This window comes from Hirundo rustica, chromosome 5, assembly GCF_015227805.2.
Source record: "Hirundo rustica isolate bHirRus1 chromosome 5, bHirRus1.pri.v3, whole genome shotgun sequence".
Classification (NCBI taxonomy): Eukaryota; Metazoa; Chordata; class Aves; order Passeriformes; family Hirundinidae; genus Hirundo; species Hirundo rustica.
Window position 1 is genome coordinate 54,644,321 of NC_053454.1, and position 21,667 is coordinate 54,665,987.

A 21,667-nucleotide genomic window follows, 5' to 3' on the forward strand; every position below is an offset into this window, starting at 1 on the left:
CGGGTGGATGAACAGCATAAAGCCCTGTGCCAGGTCTGAAGTCAGCCTCACACTTCTGAAATTCTTGGGGCTTCCAAAACTCTTTGATGGATTTAGATCTCCAGCTTTCCTGAATTGTTTCAATAATAGACATCCAGAGACTGAAGTCCAGTTCTAAGGCAGCCTGTGTGACGTGAGGGCAAACATTTTGGGTAGATTGTAGATTTTAACACCAAAAATTTCAATTCAATTGACACCTATATGTATTTGCCAGTTCTACTTAAATGTATATGGCTCAGAGATGAGCAAATAACTATTGCTTATCTTTTAAGATTGAGTGATTTTTACTTCAGGGAGAAAAATACAGCCATAATAGAAAATCTGTCTCCAACTGCTGCAATGTGACTACAGTCTGTGAGGTCAAGTTGGCTCTTCCCAAAATAATTAACTTGCACTCTCATCTGGAGGGAGAAGTAATTGACCTATCGCACAAGATAAAGAGGGCTCTAGCATACATGTTATTTTATATTGTGAGCACTTAGCAAACCTATACAGCAACTTTGTGCTTAGCAGTGTAACTATCTCTGTACAGCCATGCAAAATAACACAATTATCTTTGGAAGTAAAGGCGAACTCTCAGCTAAACTAAGGGAGTTGCTATTAATTTTTGTGAAAAAAAAGCACTTCTCTCCACCAACACATTTGATTTTTTTCAATTCAATTTGGAAATTCCTCTTTGGAAACCACTGCTGTCAGTAATCCTTTTAATTAATAGTGTCCAGAATACAATACTTTCTATATTCTGTACCTTAAATCAACTGAACCCTTACATATTGCATTTCTTCCACAACATATTAACTTTCTGGTCAGGTGCTCCAAAAGAATTTAAACATAAGGAGTACTACCCTAAGAAAAGCAACAGAAAATGCTTTAAGGTCAATCTTCAAGCCACAGTGTGGAATGAATTTGGCATCCACTGGATGTCAATGGAGGTCTGCATTTTATCTGCAAGCAGGAGATGGATGTGTGTTATTTTAAAACTAGATATCATTCCTGATTTCATTAGGATAATTTTGCAGGTTTTTAGAGGGGATGGCTCTTTTCCCAGTATTATTATTCATTGCCTTCTGGTAGATGGTAGAGGGAGCTGTTATCACAAAATGTCAAATGTCAATAATGCAGAAACAATGTCCATTATCTCACTTCCACTACAGGACAGAAGTAGATTCAACAAGTTTGGTGCTCAGTCAGGACTGGGAAGTGCAGGAAATATTGAAGGAAGTGCAGGGATGGCAGCAGTGAGACTGGCATGGTGAGAGAGAGATTTTGCAGTGAAGTGGAACATGCTGAACTGATGCCTGGAAACCATAAGAAGTATCATGTTTAATTAGTGTGGTTGTGCAAATGATGTAATGAGGCATTTGAGAATGAATTTGAATAGCAGTTGGATAAAAGATTACTAATCAGGATGTCTGCCATCCATCAGAGGCCCAAGAGAGAGGTGCACAAGATACGTTGTCATATGCATGAGAAATGTCCAGATATAGAAATACACACTGACACAGGATGCTGCAAAGAGATGGTGGAGTAGCCAGTTGTAAGGAAAATCTGGGCAGCTGCAAAGTGGAAAGCGAAGAATGGGGCAGGGCCCCATAGCACCCAGAAATCCAGTAGTTACCAGTGTGACAGAGCCCAGCGATGGACAGAAGCTTGTGATGGTAAAATTCAAGATTTCACAGAGTGTTACAGCAAATGCACAGTTCAAGGAAGTGAGGCATAAAGGATGAGATTTGCACAAAGGTAGCTCAACGAGGAAATTGCAAATTTCAGAGTGGTAAAGGTGTCATTACTCATTCACTAGCCAAAAGCAATGGCCAAAAACTGGCAGACAGCACCATCTCATTGCTCTACAAGGTCTGCAAGTCAAAACAGATAGTGAATTATTCGGTGAGGGAGGGAATATCTTTATTAATATTAAATCAATTACACCACACCTCTGTTAGAATTCAGCCGATGGGCAATGACCAGACCTAGCTACAGTGATTAAAAGACCTCATTCATATCTAATGATCACACAGAGTAATAATCTCATTGTAAAAGGCAATCAGACACTTGTTCACTCTTCTTATCTCTGCTCCACATTTGTAGTTACTAAGAAAGGATCTGCATTTGATCATCTTTTCCTGTGCTGCTCTTTAAGCCATTTCATTAAAGGGCCAGAGTTTCCTGGATTAATGGCCATTTGTCATTTCCCCAAATCAATCTTGCTTTGAGTCTGTCGAGACCTTACAAACATTTCCTCAAATGTTTTTTTCAGAATTACAGTAGTTTCTAATGCTGTGCTCAGATGAGGAGGTTCTACTTAAAAAGACAACAAAAAAGAAAACAAAATTAAAACAAGAAAAAAAACCAACAAAACAAAACAAAAACAAAAGCAAACCCAAACAACACCTGCCAGTGCAGCTTCTATTTTTTATTTAAAGGTATGGAAATCTTTACCAACTTTTTATTTTAAAAAGGAAATACATATATTTATTGACTCCAGTTTGGTCTGCATATCTAAGAAGCCTTGAAGTCTTAATTCTTTTAACTTTTCAATCTGATTATTTTTTTTTTTTCAGTTGCCTCCGGAGCCTGGGCTCAGCCCATCTGTCACTGTTGAGCTCTTTACTATTTCTATTTCATTTATGTCTACCACATCTGCTTTTTAGGCTCAAGCCTCTTAAAAGAGCCAAATATTTTAATAAAATCAATGCCATGTTGAAAACTTTTTTTTTTTTTTTTTGAGGGAGGAAGACTACCACCTCCCTGTCTCAGGGAAGCATAGCCATTCTGGTTGTTCATAAAGGAAATTCAGTCCTTCATACCACTGGAGGGCTGAAGTTCAGTGGCAGAGCTTTTCTTCAGCATTCAGATTTACCGGGGATCTGGTACTACTGCCATCCTATGAGTGAAGGGGAATTTTAGTATTTAGCAGGGATATGAATTTTGATTTGGGTTTTGTGTTTTTTTCTTCTACAGACAGAAAAAACTTTCCAGTTCTTCAGTGGCACAAGACCGTGAAGTGCCATTGGTCATACCCATCCTATTCCATGATTGCTTCCCATGCAACCCTAACGTGCTTGCTGAGAGGCATAGCAAATTTAGTACAAGCCACACAGCGACCCCTTACCCTTTTCAATCAATCCATGCATTCTTATCCTGCAGGTGTAACTTACTCCACTTTTACGGTGGTGGTACAGAGATGACAAGACACTAAACATACAGTAATTGCGTCTCAGCTCTTGGATACTAACACAAGAGTATCCATCTGGTGTCACTAGATTTTCACAGTGCTCTTTACGCAGGTAATTCCTTTGCACATGGATTTTCAGAGCTGCTAATGTATTAAATCATTAGGGTGACACCAGAGACCTAACTGAGGCTCTCAAAATGTTAATCCCAGAGCTGCTAGGCTGTAGTTGACTGGTATCAGCTAAGAGCTGCAGGCCTTTTTCCTAAGGAGTGGGGTCCAGGGTGAAATAATGCTGGGCCATTCACCATCCAGCTGAACCTCCTGCAAGATATTTCTCACCTCTCCGGATCAAGTGCTTGCTGTGTACTTTGGACAGAGTGACAAAGTTGTAGCCTTGCTTTGAGGTTTCAGGTCATGACACATTATTCCTGTCCTAAACTGGGGTAAAAGCACACATGCTGCTGCTAGCAAGCAGCAGTGGGACATCACAATTTCACTTGCTTCTGGCAGCCCTCTTTGGCGAGCTTGCGCCACAGAGGAACCCACACACTCATCACATTCAATGTGAACAGGCCCTGTTGAAAAGTGGGGCTGTCAGAGTCTGCTCCTGCTCCTGCTCAGCACCGTGCAAGCCACAACACTCCATTCTGGTTGTCTCATTAGATACCTCCGTTGTAGGGTTTGGTTTATAACTGTGCAAGTGTTCAAGGCCGATGCTGACCAGAAGGCCCGACGGGAAAGGCACGGCTGCAGGCCGGGCGTTTGGAGTTGGATGAGGGATGAGAGGGAGTGAGGAGAGAGTCAGCTGAGGGACAGCTGGAAGTGAGATTGTGATTGGATGGTAGGATGTGTGGACAGCGTATGAGCAGAAAGGAGATTGGATGGTAGGATGTGTGGACAGCATATGAGCAGAAAGGTGATTGGCTGGAGGGACGTGTGGCGAGCGTATGAGCAGAAAGGTGATTGGATGGAGGGACACGTGGACAGCGTATGAGCAGAAAGGTGATTGGCTGGAGGGACGTGTGGACAGCGTATGAGCAGAAAGGTGATTGGCTGCAGGGACGTATGGAGAGTGTATGAGCAGAAAGGTGATTGGATGGAGGAACACATGGACAGCGCATGAGCAGAACGATGATTGGCTGGTAGGATGTGTGGACAGCAGCACTGCAGCTGGGCCAGCCAATCACTGCCTTCCTTCTGTTGAGTTCTGTTAGGTCTCCTTTGGGTTTGAGTTGTGTCAGGTGGAGATTAAAGGTATAAAAAGTGTGAGATGTCTACAATAAACCGATCTCCTTTGGATGCATAAGGGGATCCGTGTCGCTCTGTTCCCCATTGCTACTCTCCATCAAACACAGCTACAGTTTGTAAATGTAATTGCATTGCTTTGATTTTTCCTGTGTTAATAGTAATTCACCTAAGTGACTCCCGTTCAATGGAGAGGTGTACACAGGTCATGCTTCATTCAACTGGGGCAGTTCATTTCTATCAGCATTCAATTCTTGCCATGAAACCTTCCACAATTAGGCTGGCCAGGATCTGCAAGATGAAATTGTGATAACAAATGACATTCCTTTCAAAAGAGATCTGAAATGCCTGACTGGCAAGACAGAAGGCAGCAGAGAGCTGAGGAGTCAAACCTCACAACAACCCGTGTTACACCCACAGTGATGTAGCTACCATGCATCTTATTGAAACAATAAAAGCTGTTTTATATGGATCCAAAAAAACAAGGGATTCAAGGAAATGTTTCTCACAGCTGAATGGGTATTTCCCAGGACTTGCTGGCTTTATTACCTCATCTGTGCCCTTAGCTATGAGCAAAGTAGTGCTGAAAGCTCCCCATTTAAAGCAGGCCATAGCAAACAGAGATTTACCATCTCTCTAAAGCTTGTTTAAATTTATTGTGGGCACAAGCTCAACAAAAGCTTATAAGAGAGGTACCTGTGGCTTCCAAATTAAGCTCATTTTCTCTAATTAGCCTCCTTCGTCACAATTTTCCTTTTTCCTCTACTTTTAAAACAGGGGGAAAAAAAGCAGTGGCGATACTGTGAAGGCCATAAAATCCATGTGCTTATACTGAGCAGGGACTTGACATGTTGGAATTTTGCTGGAAGAGAAGTACAAACTTCAGCTGCAAAATGGACAAGGGAAATTAAGCATTGTGGTTGACTTGGGCATGGTTGTGAGAAACCTTATCCATTTGCCTAACATTAATTTCAACCTGGTTGAACTCTGAAGGAGTTCTTTCTCTCCTTGGAAGTTAATTCCCAGCATAACTGTTCATTGCTTACAAGCCAGTTTCTTTTAACTCCTCCTGCTGACAGAGCAGAACCTCATTTCATCCTTTAATCTGATGACAGTCTTACTGAAAGCAACCAGCTCAGAAGTAGTTTATGGCAAATGCTGTCTTTGCTGTTAGGTTATCATTGCAAAGAGCAGGGACAGATAATTTGTTTGTTAATGTTAAGAAACTGCAAATAAAATACTTCTACTAGGACCTGTCTGTAACAGAGGAGCTCTAAGCTAATAATTTTAATAAGTAGATTAAGAGGAGTGAATGGCTCTAGTAATTAGAAATGGTTACAGAGCAAAGAACGTGGTTCACACACCTTATGCTGGGCTCAGAATTAAATCTTGTCTCTCCACAAGCCCAGTTCATCTTGCCCTGCTTTAAGTTGTCTCTACAGCATTGGGAGAGTGTATACAGAGAGTGCAAGGTGAAAATCCTCAGTTATCTTCGGCTCCCTGTTTGGATTCTTCAGGACTAAGAGCATCTCATCTTTCCCAGCTCTGTCACACAGAGGAAAGGATACCTGCTAACACTTCCCTAGGGAACATGAAACATAAATTGGGCAACCCACAGCCTGTGCCAAGAAACAGAACTGCCCCATCCTTTATTTTCAACAACTTGAAATTTCAACCAGTTCTCCCGGAAGACAGTGATATTCAGGGATCAGAGAGATCAGAGGAAGGGGGGGAAGCAATTCCCTCTAAGACATGGACATTCAAAGGCAAGGAGTTTGTAGTTTCTAAATCCAGATTAAAGGGCCTAATAAAAAGTGCTTCAGATCTGAACAACGGTCCAAGCATTGCACTAGGAATTACTCCTGTGTTTTATTTAGCCAAGCAAGAGGCATGCTTCTCTAGTGGAGTATACCAATGCCTTAGACAGATCCTGCTCCTATGTAAGCAGCTCAGAGAGAAACTTCCTCTTCATCCTCTTGGCTGGCAGATTTATATATGCTTATATGAAAAATTCCTTTGTGTTGGGCATGCACTGTTTGCCTCAAAAGAAGGGTGAGCATGGCCACAGCACTCGGACCTATTAGCACATCAGTTCTTGGCAGCAGTTCTGCTGTCTGGAGAGGTTAGAGCGCTTCATCTACCCTCCTTCTCCCCACTGGGGCAATACTGCAGCTAAGCACAGTGGGAGTAGCCACCCTTTGCTGACCATACTGCCCTTGGCTGAAGCAGGGTGGAAGGTGCAGCGATGTCCAGGTGGGAGAGGCATTAAACAGGGCAGACTGGCATCTCTGTGTGCAGCACCTGCAGCCCTAGGGGCTGACCCAAACACTCTCACAATAAGCCAACAGGCATTTGTCTCCACAAAGCAGTGAAAAAGCATTGTGCTTTCAAACAGTCCCCTGTCCTGGCTTAATTGCAGGAGGGGAAAAATAAGTTCTACCAGAAGGACAGGTAGCTGAATCACTCACAGCCTGCAGGGATGAGCCTGGATAACCAGGGAGGCTCTTTCTGCTTCTAAATACACATTGATCTGTGCTGAAAAACTTCAGGCTTTTATTCTGTACCAACAAATGGTGCTGTCATTTAGGTTGTAGTAGATATTTACCCCCTTCCAGCCTCTCCTCAGAGACATGAATAGTGTTATGAACACAAAGAAAATATCTGTGAAAAATAAAAGGTGTCACAATCACTGGAGCCCAAGCTGAAATAAACTTAACAGAGCAGGCCTGGAAAATCTTCAGTTCTCCATAAAGATATCATATAGAGACAACACATATGTATCGCAATACTTGCTGAAAAAACCCCGTTTTTTTGTTTTAGCAAAAGGAGTTATTATCAAATTACTTTGAAATGTTTACACTGCATGTGAGGTTTTCTCTCTTTATTTGCTGTTTGCAAAATATAGTCATCTTTTAACTTCACGCAGAGATCTTGATTTTGACCTTTATTCCAAAGTTAACAATGCTAACCCAAAAATTAATTCAGTGAAGCCGCTTAACAGGACAATAGCAATAAATTCCTTCAAAATAGCTAGAGAAATTAAGGACTATTAAGACATGGAGATGATGAATCAGGCAGGGTTTAGGTGATCATCTAGTAGTTGCTAAGCCTAATTTAAATACAGGAAGAATATCACATTTCATCAGCTTCCATCTTCAGATTTAAGAGCTTCTCAAGTCCTCATTTATACCTGAAGTGTCACTGGCACATACATTAAAGCTGACAAAATCCATTTACTGCGGCAAGCTGTTCGAGTTCATCTCCTTATTTTCTCCAATCATGTTAATTTTCCTTTAGTGTTCTTTGTTTATAAGAAAAGAAACAAACAAGCACTTTGTGTTTATTAGTCTGAAGTTCTTCCACAAACATTTACATGCATTTAGGAGCTGCACTTGTGAGCGCTGCTGGCATTCAGTCCAATGGTTCTTTAAAATCCCCAGCATCTCTGATCCTCTGGACCTCACAAAAACCCAAACAAACCACCAGCCTTATAAAACAACCTGTCCCCAATAAACACTTTTCCTTAAAGGATGATCAAAGTCTTATGAAGCCTGAAGTCACCTGATGTATAAACAGAAAATTAAATGAGAGTTTTATCTAAGGCTCCTAGGCATTACTGTGCAAGGAGAGTCATGAGTTCTTCCTCACCCTCCCTCAGCCATGGGAAGAAACTCTGGCAAAGACAGTCCACACCTTTTCTAGCATCTTCATTATAGTCTTACTTATTTTCCCTAAGAAATGTGGAACTTTTTCTGCTCTTGTTTTGCTCTGGGAAGCAGAGACAGCAGCAACCTTATGACTTGATTCTTTGGTATCTAGCAAAGCACATGCTCCAAAGAAAGCCTAGCACTGGTTTCCTGCCCCTGCTTGGGCCCCAGGTCCCACAAAACCAATATCCTAACACATCTGCCACCTCACTTACATGTGTGAGTCTGACTAGTTTGGAAATATGTTCCTGGAGAAGGACAGGAGGGAGTCAGACATAGAAAGAAATGTCATAGCAGCATCATAGATTAAAAAAAAAAAAAAAGGTATTTTTTCAGAGTCTTTATTGTTAGGGAGAGATTATTTTCCCCCAGCACAGGCATAGGCAGAGCCCCCCAAACCCATTTACTTTTCAGAGAATCAGTCAGAGGGATCAGACCAGCCTATCCCAACAGACATGAAGAAAAACAAGGAAACTTTTTGAACAGTGTCAATTCATCACTGCATCTTAACCCCCTTGCTATAAAAAGCATAGCACTTTACAACAGCTGAAATACTGGGCTGTGTCCCTCACTGTTGTTAATTAGCTGCCCTCTGTTGATTTAGGCTGGCTGTCATCTGCTCCATGCAGCCGTATTTTCAGTGCTGTTGAGAAGACAGTCCTGGTAAAAAGCATTAGAAATTCCCTGTGGTAACACGACCATTTCTCATCCAGGTATCCTATCTACAGGTATAAATCCCACTGTTTCAGCACCCCACATCTATCCCTGGCATCCCAGTACCCCCACAGTCCCTTTGCAACAGTCTGTTTTCTTTCTTTTGTTCCTTTGTCCCTGTAGTCTTTGCCCAAACTCACCTGTCTCTTGAAGGGAGCCCTGCTCATCTCTTCTCTTTCTTTGCCTCTTTTTCCTTGGGAAGTCAGGAATCAGGTGAACTTGAAAATGGTTCATTGATGGAAATTTTCACCCTTAAAGATCTGTAAACTATGTTAAATCTTTTCTTTTAATTTACCTCCTGGTAGTTGTACTTCTATGTGAATGAAAGCCTACAAGGGACCTGAGCGGTGGGCATCTCTACCAGCCACAGCTCATACCATGCATTGCTTTGAGCAGAGACCTAACTCTAAAGCCTTATACTACATCCTGTGTCTTATTATTTGTGCCTGTGGCTATGGCTTAAAGCAGGGCTGCATTCCCCCCTTCTCTATCACCTCTACATGTTGCCTCCATAAAAATCTTGGTTCTCCAAAATGTTAATTTCTGTCTAAAACCTGAGCTTACCCCTCTACATGTTGCCTCCATAAAAATCTTGGTTCTCCAAAATGTTAATTTCTGTCTAAAACCTGAGCTTACCCCTTCCTCTAACATCAGAAGCCTTGCTGGGATCTCTCTCACTGTCAGACCACATGTGTGAGAACAGAGTTTGCTTGCAAAAACGATGCTACTAGGGGACAGTTCATCTCACTCACTAGGGGAAAGGAAAATGAAACAAAAAATATTAACAAAACCCACTGAACAAAGCGATCTTTTTGCCCCTTAACTCTTTCCTTTTTTTTTTTTTTTTTTTTTTTTTTTTTTTATTTCCCAACAGTTTTCTCTTTCCTTTTTTTTTTTTTTTTTTTCCCCCCTCCTTTTTTCCCTCTGCATTTATTCAGGGGCTCTTCTCCTCCTGCTGTCTCCAAAACCTGTTATGCTCAGATCAGATGTAGATCTGTCTGCACGTCTGAAGATAAGCACCAACAGAAGTGCTCATAAAATCAGCACCCTGACGAGATGAGATCATTTCACACATGCTGTTTGTTTCCTGTTATACTGGGGAATTTACTGTGGATGCTGGCCACTATAAATACTGAACCATCAAGACAGCTTCTTCATATATCTCACTGCAATAGTTATTGCTGCGTTTTCATCCTAAGAGTAATTTGATTTGTTGTAGTCGATTTGGGTGGGTTTTCACTCTTAATTAACTGCTGTTATGATGCAATGATGTTGTTGCTCACAAACCAGAGGCCAGAAATTAAATTCAGAACAGGGTAATAGCAAGAGGATGGAGGAGATCCTTACCTGCCAGGAAGGTGAAGCAGTGGGCTGAGGAGCCAATTAATCACGGTGTTGATCGGTGTGCTCTCATTAGTGGTGTGAGGGGACAAGCTCAATCTTCTCAGGCTTGTGACCAGCGCCCTGCAAAATTAATTTCTTTGTCTTAGTAGAAAGGACATATATCAATAAGAGCTCCCTAGTGCTGTTTTGGCAGACCCTGCCTATTGCTGGTGGTTGGGAAAATCTGCCCATCATTAGGTCATGTAGTGGAAAGCTGAGGCCACGGAACCTCACAGACGCACATTCGCTGCCACCCCTGCAAAATTCTCCCTTGCAGCCAGAGCCCCCAGCTGCGCACAGACACGTGCAGGGCAGAAGCATTTCCCACCATCAGCCCGTCAGTCAGGCCAATGCACTTACCATTGTTACCTGGAATTCATACTGTTATATCTCTGCTCCTGTTTTGTTGTTGTTTGTTTTCATGAGACTATTAAGACTGCTTAAAATTTCTTAGCTGGAACCCTTTTCAGTTGCTAACCTTGATTTTGGGTGTGGGCTGAAACCAGGAGTCACACAAACTCTTCCAGAATACATTAATTGCGAGTGTTATTTCAGAGATGTCCTTTGAAGAGATTCTTGTACAAGTCAGAACATTCTGTAAAGCTCAGACATGAGATGAAAGGACTTTATTGGCAGCACTCTGAAATTCTCTGCTGCTTTTGCAATGCTCTTGCAGGTGCTATTGTATTGACACAAGGTGTGTTCTATTAGTCTTCTCCTGGTATTTCTACTTCGATCAGATAACAGTAAATGCAAAAACACCTGCATATATCACTTGAGGAACTAAACTAGGTATTATTGATCACAAACAGCACTTAGTTCCCCTTTTTTTTTTTTTTTTTTTTTCCCCCATGGGTAAACCAGTCAGTGAAAACTAGGTGTTTTAATCAAACCAGAAAAGGTGTGCATGTGGCAATGACTTTTATATGGACTTTGACACCCTATGGTTCAAATGTTGCGCGTTGTCATTCTTTTTTTGCAGAAAAAGCTCTAAACTAGTTTTTATGAGCACCATGGTCAGGATGTTCATGATGCCACTGACCTCCCTTCCGCTCAGGAGTCAAGAGTGACTACACAGATCAAGCCAGGTAATTTGTGTATCTGATTTTTCCTGTTTAGTCCAGAATTGCAGTTTCCATAAGGAAAAAGAGAAGTATTTATAAATTAATTTATTTGTGGATTTAACCCACAATATTTCTGTTTCCCACTAGAACATTCTGATACACTGTTTTCCGCAGGAAGGACAAAAAAAAAAATCTTGCTGAAAAAAACCCACAATACTTTTACAATCAGTCCTAGTAAGTAGCTTTGGGCACTATCTTCCTTTGACTAGAATGAACAATATTATGGAATCTCTTTTTCCTCTAGTTTCAAACAGATGCTGTGCTGAGCCAAGATAATGGTAAATTTTCCACAAATCACAACCTCCAGGACATGATCCTTTTTTTTAATATTCTATGGGGTTGTCCAGGTGAGGAGTAGACAGTTGCCCTCATCTGAAACACTAATGGACTTACAAGGAAGAAGTAACATTAACAAACTATTCAAGCCATGTGTTGTTAGGAGCATAAATGATGCTTTCCTCTCAGAAAAATATCTCTTCTGATCTTGGGTTTCAAAAAGAGGCATGTTTGTGAAGGAGTCACAGAACAAATAAATTCAGACACTCTTGCCCTGTTTCATACCTGAAAAGATTCTGCTTAATTAAGTAAGAGGAAACCCTTGCATCTCCAATGAGAAGCTGATCCTCTCTTCTAGTTTCCATTTGCCCCTCTAATTCCTTAATAACAGATGGCCACACAGGTGTTAATAATATTCCCAGCATGCCCAATGGCAATACTGAGGAGATCTATAGGCTGCTATTTACGTTAATTGGCAACATTGCCCCGATGGACAAGCTATTATCCTCCTAAGCTTTAGTTGTCTCTGTCTGAATACTTATCTTTATCCAACCGGTAAAGTCAAAGTCCCACTCTATTGTTTTCTCCCACAGAGGGTGATTTATTTGATAATGTGGTTTCAAACACAATCTCTTCCTAAATTATCCCATCCATTCCATTACTCCTTTTCTATTATCCTGAAAGTCCAAAAGACTAGGTAAAAAATTAGGTGCCAAATTCACTGTAAGTTTAGGAACTCAGACTGACATCTCTAAATCCCTTTGATGAGATTTTGTGATGTCATTCTGTCTTTCCAATTAATTTGGAGAGGTGTATTGATGATAAAAAGATTTGGTCAGTATTTGTCTTCCAGATATTGAGTAAATACAAGGCTCTCTACTTCATCTACATTTAGTCTTTGTTGCAGATGCAATGAATATTTTTTATTTGATAAAGGTCATGCGTTCTTTCTTTCCATGCCACAAAGACACATTCCGTATGTGTGGAAAGTGTCATAACAGAAGAAAAAATAAAATAGTCTGGAACGGGGACTAGTCAAAAATGCTCTTGAGGAAAGCAGTTACATTTATATTATCAGGACAGGCAAGACTTTTAATGCTGTGATACTGTCATAGCAATTCAAAGCTAAGCCACTTTATAAATATTAAATTCCTAAGGAAATAGAAATTCATGGTGTACTAGTTTCAGAATGTTACTTTCACCTGTCACTTAGATCCTGAACGTACGGTCTCTGAACAGCAAAGGACTTTTCCAATATTAAGATGTAGGTGTCAGGTATTTCCTTGTAGCTATGTTTAAGAAGATTTTTTTTCTTGCTCTGCTTTTCTTCTGAAGGATATGTAAACTGCTTTCTTCTCAGCATCATCCTCTGTTCACAAGGAGTGATCAGTGGCCCTGTTCTGCTGTTGCGTATCTCAATTAACATCTAACACCCAAGTATTTGCAAAAATGAGTAAAAAACCTCTCCTGGGTATTAAAGATTATTATTTGAGCCCAATGCTCTTTGTTGACCAGCGCTCAAGGTCAAAACGCAAACCCATCTTGTTTGGCTAGCACAATAGTGAGCAGGCTGGAGCGTGGATGCTGCAACACTGCACCTTTGGCCCTGTTCACTAGACTTTGCTCAAGACAAGCCAATACAGAACAGGCAGAAAGGCTGGCAAAATTGCAACTTGAGATCGCTGCAAAAATACCTATGGCAGTATCCCAGAAACAGATTTGTACAGAAATGTCCTTTAGTTGTCATATGTGTAGAGTTACTCTTAAGGAGACCTCTGAGTTACCTGACCAGCACGTGAGCACCTGCCTGAAGAACAGCTCTTAAAAGCCTCATACAACGCATGTCTTTCACTAGTGCTGCCCCCAGGTGCACTTAGTTTGTCCCTTTCACATATTCACCCTGAAGGACTTAGTCTATTTATCTATGTAGTGCTGAGTGAAACTCTTTGTTACTGCCTTAAAAGCTGTGAAATAATGCCTTACTACTTCTTGTCTGGGGTGAGAGCCTTTCTCAACTTTCAGGAAACATCTTGCAGACAGCCAAGGAGAGATCTGTGTGCTCAACATCTTGTAATAACTTGAAATCTTTGCCTTGAACCCACAGCTTTCTCAAGAGCAGGGTCACTGTACTGAAACAGAAGAGAGCAAAGCCCCAAGCTATCAAGCACAGTACAAGCAGATTAGGAAGAAATGAAATTCATCAATACAGTGCCCTCTTGGTCAAAAGTTCACTGAGAGAGAAGGGAGCTGTACAATGCACCCATCTCCTTTTAATTGGCTTGAAGCTGCTTCCTACCACGCTCAAGCAGATGTGGTGTCAATGGAAGCCATGCTAAGGCAGAAACTTTTAATTATTTTAAAATAGCCTGCTTCTTCTTAGGGAGCTGTGGTTAGGACTTGACAAGGAGAAAGAAAACAGGAAAAAAAAAGAAAAGTGAGAATAGGCTAATATTTTCTGGAGTAAATCTCTGAATTTACTTCCAAAACTCCTATGTCCAGCATTTATTAGTGCAAAGGTAAGTTGCTCAGCACCACATAAGAAGAAATGAAAATGCTGTAAACATTTCTGAAACCACACATATTTGTGGCTGAATCATTGTGTGGTTATGGGGGATTTATTTATGTCCTTAACTCAAAAAAATTGCGTCTGTCAAGAGGGAACAAAACAGACAACACAGAGTTTATAACAAACCACAGAACAGCTGGCTGTGGATTGGAAATTTGAACCATAAGTTATATAAGGCAGAAGTTAGACTGAAATCCTGTCACATATATATATGACAACTATTATTCTCAAGCAGACATAATCTCTCCTAGATAACCGATGGACAAACAAACAGTAGCTAAGGTGATTAAACATGTTGCCCACCACGAGTAGGTCTGCAGTGAGTAACATGGGTTAAAATAATTTTCATCACCTTCAATCTTCTGGAGTATTACGTGGGGAAGCAGAGAGGGACATGCACTTCTGCTGAGGTGCAATTGCTGTTCTCTGAGTCTCTCCTTCCCTCTGAAAAGGGCTGTGCATGAGCAGTGAGGGGTTGCTACCACAGGGCAAAGATGCATTGGCACTCTGTGGCAGGGAGAGTCCAGAAGACACTAAAGTAACTGAAAGAAAAAAAAAAAAAAAAAAGTTTGAAAAGATGCAGAAAAGAACTTTGCAGTTCTTTTTGCAATGAGGAGGCAACAAAAAGCTGCTGGTCAGAAAGAAAACCCTCTGCAACAACATCCTATACAAGGCTGAAATGTTTTTTATAAATTTGGTGATTGAATTTTCTGTTTCAAAGTGCAACAGTTGTAGATCCACATCTACCAAAGGCTAAAAGCTGATAACAGAAGTCCCAGGATGTGCCTAGGATCCGTTCCTTTAAATCTATCTTTCTGGAAGTCCCATCTGAGAGATGAGACCATTGGGGAATGGATCACAGGCCCGTGATATGTTCACGTGGCAAGTAGGAAACTTTGCTACAGATACCCCATGTAATGATCAACATCTGTACGTCTTAGCGTGAACTTATAATGTGTGACAAATGCAGAGTAAATAAGTGTTAAAAGGCAAAACCAACTTTGACTCTACTATGCTGGCAAAAGTTCTTTCATGTGCTGATTTTGCATTTCCCTCAAATATTTTATCAACCAAATATTTTATCAACCAAACCTTCATGGCACTGAAACAACTGATACCCTCTGGTAAAACACAGCTCCAATTCCTATGTTGTTCTGGTACCTATAAGCAATAGACTGTAAAAAAAGTGTTTATTCTTGGCATAACTTACCTCCCATTGATGCTACAGGGCTTTATATCCTTGAGTTCAAAAAGAGATTGAGACTAGCCCAGTGAACAGATCCCAATCTACCTTGTTTTTCAGTCTTATGAAGCAAGAGTGAGATCAGAGGAAATACTAATTGCTAATCAAATGTTGATGTATTACAATAATAATAATAAAAAAAATCTGGTCAATTATGATAACCTGTTAGTCACGGTTTTGCAGGGCTCCTCTCGGTACCTGTGCTTGCTGGGATTTAGTTTAGCACATCAAATTGTTCGTCAGGATCAGCATTTATTCATAGTGCTAACAGGATCAGTCAAACACTAATTCCCCTTCAGTGCACTTGTGTGGAGCATCCTAGAAAAAATATTTCTCATGGGAAAAAAAAAAAACAAAACATTGTGCTGGAAGGGGAAATAAGACAGAAAAAATAGGAAATTGTTCTGATGGCTACAACATAATTAACCTGACAGAATTAATGAGCACTTTCTACAGAGTCTCCATAGATTCTTTCACATGACAAATATCCTCTTTTTAAAGCTCAGAAGTTACTTAGCATGATGTAGCCCTGCACCCTCTCAGACAAGTCTCATATCTGCAACCATCCCAACAACAGACACCTTCAGGCAAGCCCTCCTGCACTCTGCAGACCATCTTGTCTTTCCAGATGGAGGAGAAGGTGCTCTCCTCCCCACGGGCTCGCCATCCTGACACCACATGAAGTTGCCAGCTGTGCTGAGGCACCCAGATGCGTTTTGGATAGTCTCAGGGTAGATCCAGTGATGCCTGGGTCCAGACTCGTAGCTCACACATCTGTTCGGAGCACAAATGCCCTTTCAAAGGCAACCCTAGTGGCATGGGGGAGACTGGGCCAAGAGCAGCCCTTGCCTAATGTGTCAAGTGCAGGATGTCCTTAAGCACTTACAGAATTAGGGCACTGCTTGCCACTAAACATGCTCATAACCATCCTGAAAACTTAACTGCTCGATGCTATATATAACTGGTTTCCCCTTTCCCCTGTGACTGATACTGCATTTCTTTAAGCTTCTCAGTTTTAAATCAGCACAGACAAAAACAATGCTCTCAAAGGTGCCAAAGTGTACATAAGGGAAAGGCATGTGCAAGAGTGCAAGCTATTCCTGAAAGTCTGGCAGAGTCATGCAATGTTTCCCTTAGTACAATAATAAATAATCATAACACTCAAAGCACACATACTACATTAACAAGCACTGAATGACACACACACAAAAAAAAAGTTGCTCATTTTTTTGGCTGCTGAGACTTAGTTACAAAAACTACTTGCCAGAACTGACAACTAGAAAGAAGATGGTATGCATCTTCCTGGATCTTGTGGGCCTTTCATCTAATTTCTGACTACTTCAGGTGCCTCTCATTTCTCTACTCTCTTCTTTTGACCCATTTAAGTTGATATGGCATATGGAGTTTTGTGATAAGGATCAGGAGGGTAGATGGAGAGATTGCAGCTGAGTGAGGACCTTCTAACCAAGAAGAGAATCCAATACCTTAAACAAGGTGCAGCTGAGGCCAGAAGTCTGAGCAATAAGGATGGCCTGAGGTTGTCCAGTGGTCAGGAATGGTCAGGGACCTTCACAGATTATCAAGCCAGGAGCAAGGCAAACACAAACTCTTGGTAAAGGAAAACCATGGAGAATACAATATAAGTGAATCCAAAATAACACAGATGAACCAGGTATGAGGAAGAACAAGCCTTCAGCAGCAGAAAGCAAGAATGATGACATATCCACAGAAACACAGCTACAACCGTGCAGTGGACTGAGCAGCCCAGGGAAATCACTCTTGCCAGGGAAAGTTTTGTCAGACTTTTAATGGACAAGAGAGGCAACATTTTAGGCTCCCAGGTTCCTTGTTCTCTCAGGTTGTGGAGCTTTGTAGATCAGGACATAAGCAGATGGCTCCTGGTCCCTTCGGACAGATCATCTGTTATCCATGACAGCAGAAGTATTGACCTATCTGTGACTAGGCTGTATCACTGGTTGAATTTCAGTCCACAGAACTGTGTTGCTGTTACTCTGAGTGTTCACTGAACACAAGCACATCACAATGCACTCTTGTTCTTGTCCCACATAGTCTTACACTCTTTATGGTTTCAGAGATCCTGGCAGCATCCACTGGTTGCTGCTCCCAACTCACCTTCTGTTCCTTTTCTTTCTGACTTTTCTTCCAGCTCTTCTTGCAGCCATTTTCTTTTGGTCCACACATATGGCTTTGCATTTTGTTAGGCAGAAAACCATGCTGGCATTAATGTTGAGTTTGTTTTATTCAGCTGTTTTCCACTCCCATATGTACAAAAGCTGCTTTTAATTCTCACCTCTCATTCTGATGCTTATATATGCCTCTGCTTTTCTGAGTTATTTTTGCTTTATGACCTTCTGCTCAGTCAGAAATTTGGCAGGTATTTGCTGCATTCCCATGAGGATTACTTCTCTTATCTTCAGCAAAACTGGCCTGGAGATTTTTATCTGGATTGCAGGAGATTTTTATCTGGATTATACCTATGAACGTATTGTCCCTGTGAAAGAAATGGGAGAATTTTCACGAGTGCTGCACTGCTTTCTGGGTCTGGATTTCTCAGTCAGCTCCAGAAGTTAATGGATAATGAAGACTTGCCTCAAACAACGGAGATCACCAGGTGTGGAGGAGAACACTTCAGAGAGGGAGTGAGGGAAGCAGGAATAGTTTTGCCTTCAGAAATGAATGCTGAGAGTAATATCATACTCTGACACTTTACTGGCCACAGCTAGAAAGCATTCTGCTGCTTTTTAAATATGAAAGTCATTGTATAGGTATATTTCATAATCACGCACACCTTACATTTTTAACATTGCCGGGAAGACTGTTTAAATGTCTTAGCAGTGAGGGAGTGTTTGCCATAATAATGTCGCCTGAAGAGACATAGCCCACAGGGCTCAGGATGGTCTTTGCTGCCAACTGTCCTTTTAGCAAATGAATTCCCATCTGTGTGGGGTGAGGGCTGTGCTGGAAGATTTCAGAGAAGGATCAGAAGATATTTCTCCACCAGAATTACAGTTAAATAAAATTTGGTGTAAACTCAGTCTGTCTAATTTAAACACCAGGTCCTCAGTTTTGCTAACTAGTTTGTCATAGTTATCACAGTTACACACACACGGTGCTTTGTAACATTTTTTTACACCTTTTAAATTACTGAGAACAAAAATAGTGCATTGAAGTTCAGATTTTGCAATCAGAGCCTCTAACAGTAGTGCTTCCCTACTGATTTCATACCATTTATGCTCAGTTGTACCTTCCATGATTTTATATAAGAAAGCATGAGCACTATTGTACACTAGATTTAGATAATGCTTTAAATATAAACCTGACCAGACAGGAAGCTTGTACACACTTCATGGTAGGTCTGAAGGTCTTGAACCATAGTGTGAAACATGACCAGACCCCACTGGATAATTTTTGTAAAAATGGAATCCCATTGTTTTGGGTTTCCTCACCTTCATACTACACAAAGTTCAGGCTTTTCTGGCATGCAGCTTTATGGCTACAGCATTCATCTAAGTCTTCTTTTTATTCTTTAGTCTGAATCAGGGCAATTTTTGTCTTTGGATGACTGCAGCTTAGAGGGCAAGGGTCTGAACCTGCTTCTTTTTTTTTTCATCCAAAGCTGGTGTGCTAAACCCCATGAGTTTAAGAAAACAGAAGTATGTGGAAACATCACTAGAAGCAATATATAGCTCAGAAAAGTTATGATAAGGCATGACATCATATTCTCACAGCAACTAACTCAATCAGAAATGTTCCTGCTAGTCCTTACATGGTTTGGCTGAGGGCACCTCCTGTAAACATCAAAGGTGTTTATTGAATTGCAGGCCATGAAATCATTTCTTTGATACAGCACAGGTGCCACTGCAGTAATAACAGGATATCTCCACGCAATTTTACCAGTTGTGTATCTAACTCAAGGTGTCCCCCTGTTTCTGCCACTTTTCAAGCCAGAGGGTGAAATGCAGGTGTATCCTATATTGAGTATGAGTAGCCCACAAACGCTTGCTTGCATCCCTTGGGTATTCACCCAGTGGCAGATTTGTAGTTTCCATTTGGAGCTGACCCAACTCTGAGAACTTTGCCTGGCCATGACTCTCAGCTGGGTTCCCCATTTCAGTCAAAAGCAGCTATACTTTAAAAGCCATCCAAGTTTGTTGGGAAAAAGACTCCACATTCTGCCTTAAAATAAGTTAAACAGATGGAAAAATACATCCCAAGTCTTTTCATCATTTGTTCACGTTGTACAGACAGGAGTCCTTAGCATGCTGGAGCAGAGCTTGGAGTACCATGGTTTTACAAAGTCAGAGTAAATTAGAAAGAAAATGGATAAAATCCCCTCATAGTTCACTGTTAAAGCATAATCATACAGCATCTGCCTTCATGTCTATAGCTGCATTACAATGAAGGACACAATCAGTCTCTCAAACACACATTGCTAGCTTGGCTTATCATCTCCTACCTCTCAAACTGATCCTCCTGCCTCTATTAAGTAGTTTTCCATTGACATTTTCTGTTCTTTTTCAATACACTGGGAGCTTTTGATGACATTGGCTGTTACAGGACTTTCAAAACTCCATCTTTTTTAATATGAGGGCAATCTGACTTTCTGATATCTTTTCTTCTACATTTATCTTTACATGGTGCAGGTTTTTTTGAAAGGATTGGATTTCTCTTAATGGATTTCTCTGGAGTTCCAGTCTGCTTCTGTAAAGCCCAGAAAGCATAGCTTGGGAGGAACAGGAAGGTATTGCTGAATACGAGCCTTTTTTGAAACTTACCCTCTCTTAGGGTGGGGAAGTGAGGTGAGCTGATATTACTGAAATATTTTTAAAATCTCAGGGACACAAAACTATGCATTTAATGACATTTTTTTAATGGAACCTTCTGCCTGTGAAGCACCTGTAACCTCTCCTTCTAATTTAACCCTCATTTTACCTCATGTATGTATTTATTTTGTTCAGCTGGTTTCTCTTTAACATCACCTATTATGAGGAAGGTTGTTAACCTGTTATAGATCAGTCGGGTCATTATACCTACCCTCATTTTCTCTTAATAATATTGCAACTCTGAAATTGGTAGTAAGTCATTCTAGACTTCTTTTCCCAGATATTTTCTTCTGTCATGATGCTGCTGCAAAACTGCCTGGCTGCTTTCAAGAAGTCAAGATTTATATGTTGTATCACAAAAGACAGAGTTTCCATAGGAATTCCACCCCATTCCTATTTAGGTTCACAATGGCACTAAAAGGAAAGTACACAGGGATTTTCCAAAGCTGTAGCTCTTCATCCTCACGCGCACTGCTCACAAGAACAGTGTCCCTTACTCTTGTTGAGCTGAGGTGTTGTTAGCAGCGAGGGTCAGCTGGCACTCGGGCAGGACAAGCATGGCCTGCTGCTTGCATGCCGTGCTCCTCTGAAGGGCTGTGGCACAAAAACCCCAAGGTCACGGCATTTGCTGCAATCTGAAATGCAGCCCCCCACACACTGCTTTAAGATTACAGTCAGCAGAGAGTAAGAATCACAACTCCTGTAGCCAGTGATGATTCCCTCTCCATGCTCTAGCTAGCTTGGTATTAAGCCCCTGTCCTGGATTGTGATGCGTATCTGTGATTTAAGGCAGCTGTTTACTTCTTTGCTGATTGTCAGCACTTGGCATAGGTCTTGTGTTTGTGCAGCATTATCAACATCTGTTTGGATGGTGTTACAGAACAGGGTACAGCATGGTCAGTAACACTCCAAAGCCCTTTTTCTCTTAGCCATCATGAAAGCACAGGTGTAGACAGAGAACTGCCCTAATGGCATATCTCAGGGTTGTGATCAGGGGCACAGGGTCCACTTGGGAGGTCTGTCACTAGTGGTGTCCCACAGGGTTCAATACTGGTCCCAGTTTGGTTTGACTTGTTTACCCATGACTTAGGTGAAGGGGCAGAGGCCTCCTCAGCAAGTTCACTGATGACACAGAGCTGGGAGGAGTGGCCAATTCCCCAGAGAGACGTGCAGCCCTTCAGCAGGATCTCGACAGGATGGAGAGATGGGAAGAGAGGAACTGTCTGAAATTCAGCAAAGTGCAGAGTCCTGCTCCTGGTAAAGAATAACCCCAGGCACCAGCACAGGCTGGGGCTGAGCTGCTGCAAAGCAGCTCTATGTAAAAGGAACTGGGGGTCCTGGTGGACAACAA

The 21,667-nt window shown here is 41.4% G+C and overlaps 1 long non-coding RNA gene across 3 annotated transcripts in view; it reads right to left on the minus strand.

Moving 5' to 3' along the window:
• Window positions 1-3,665: 3,665 nt before the first annotated feature.
• LOC120752982 (uncharacterized) overlaps window positions 3,666-21,667 on the minus strand; it is a 38,413-nt gene continuing 20,411 nt past the window's right edge. The window contains exons 2-5 of one of the 3 annotated variants that reach the window (XR_005700908.2): window positions 16,957-17,984; window positions 10,228-10,344; window positions 9,021-9,140; window positions 8,696-8,826 (exon numbers count right to left, since the gene is read on the minus strand). This is a non-coding gene — a long non-coding RNA (uncharacterized LOC120752982). Of the gene's footprint in view, window positions 4,751-7,540; window positions 8,021-8,695; window positions 8,827-9,020; window positions 9,141-10,227; window positions 10,345-16,956; window positions 17,985-21,667 lie in introns of those variants that run through there. The other 2 variants (XR_005700907.2, XR_009207862.1) reach the window with 2 other exon arrangements.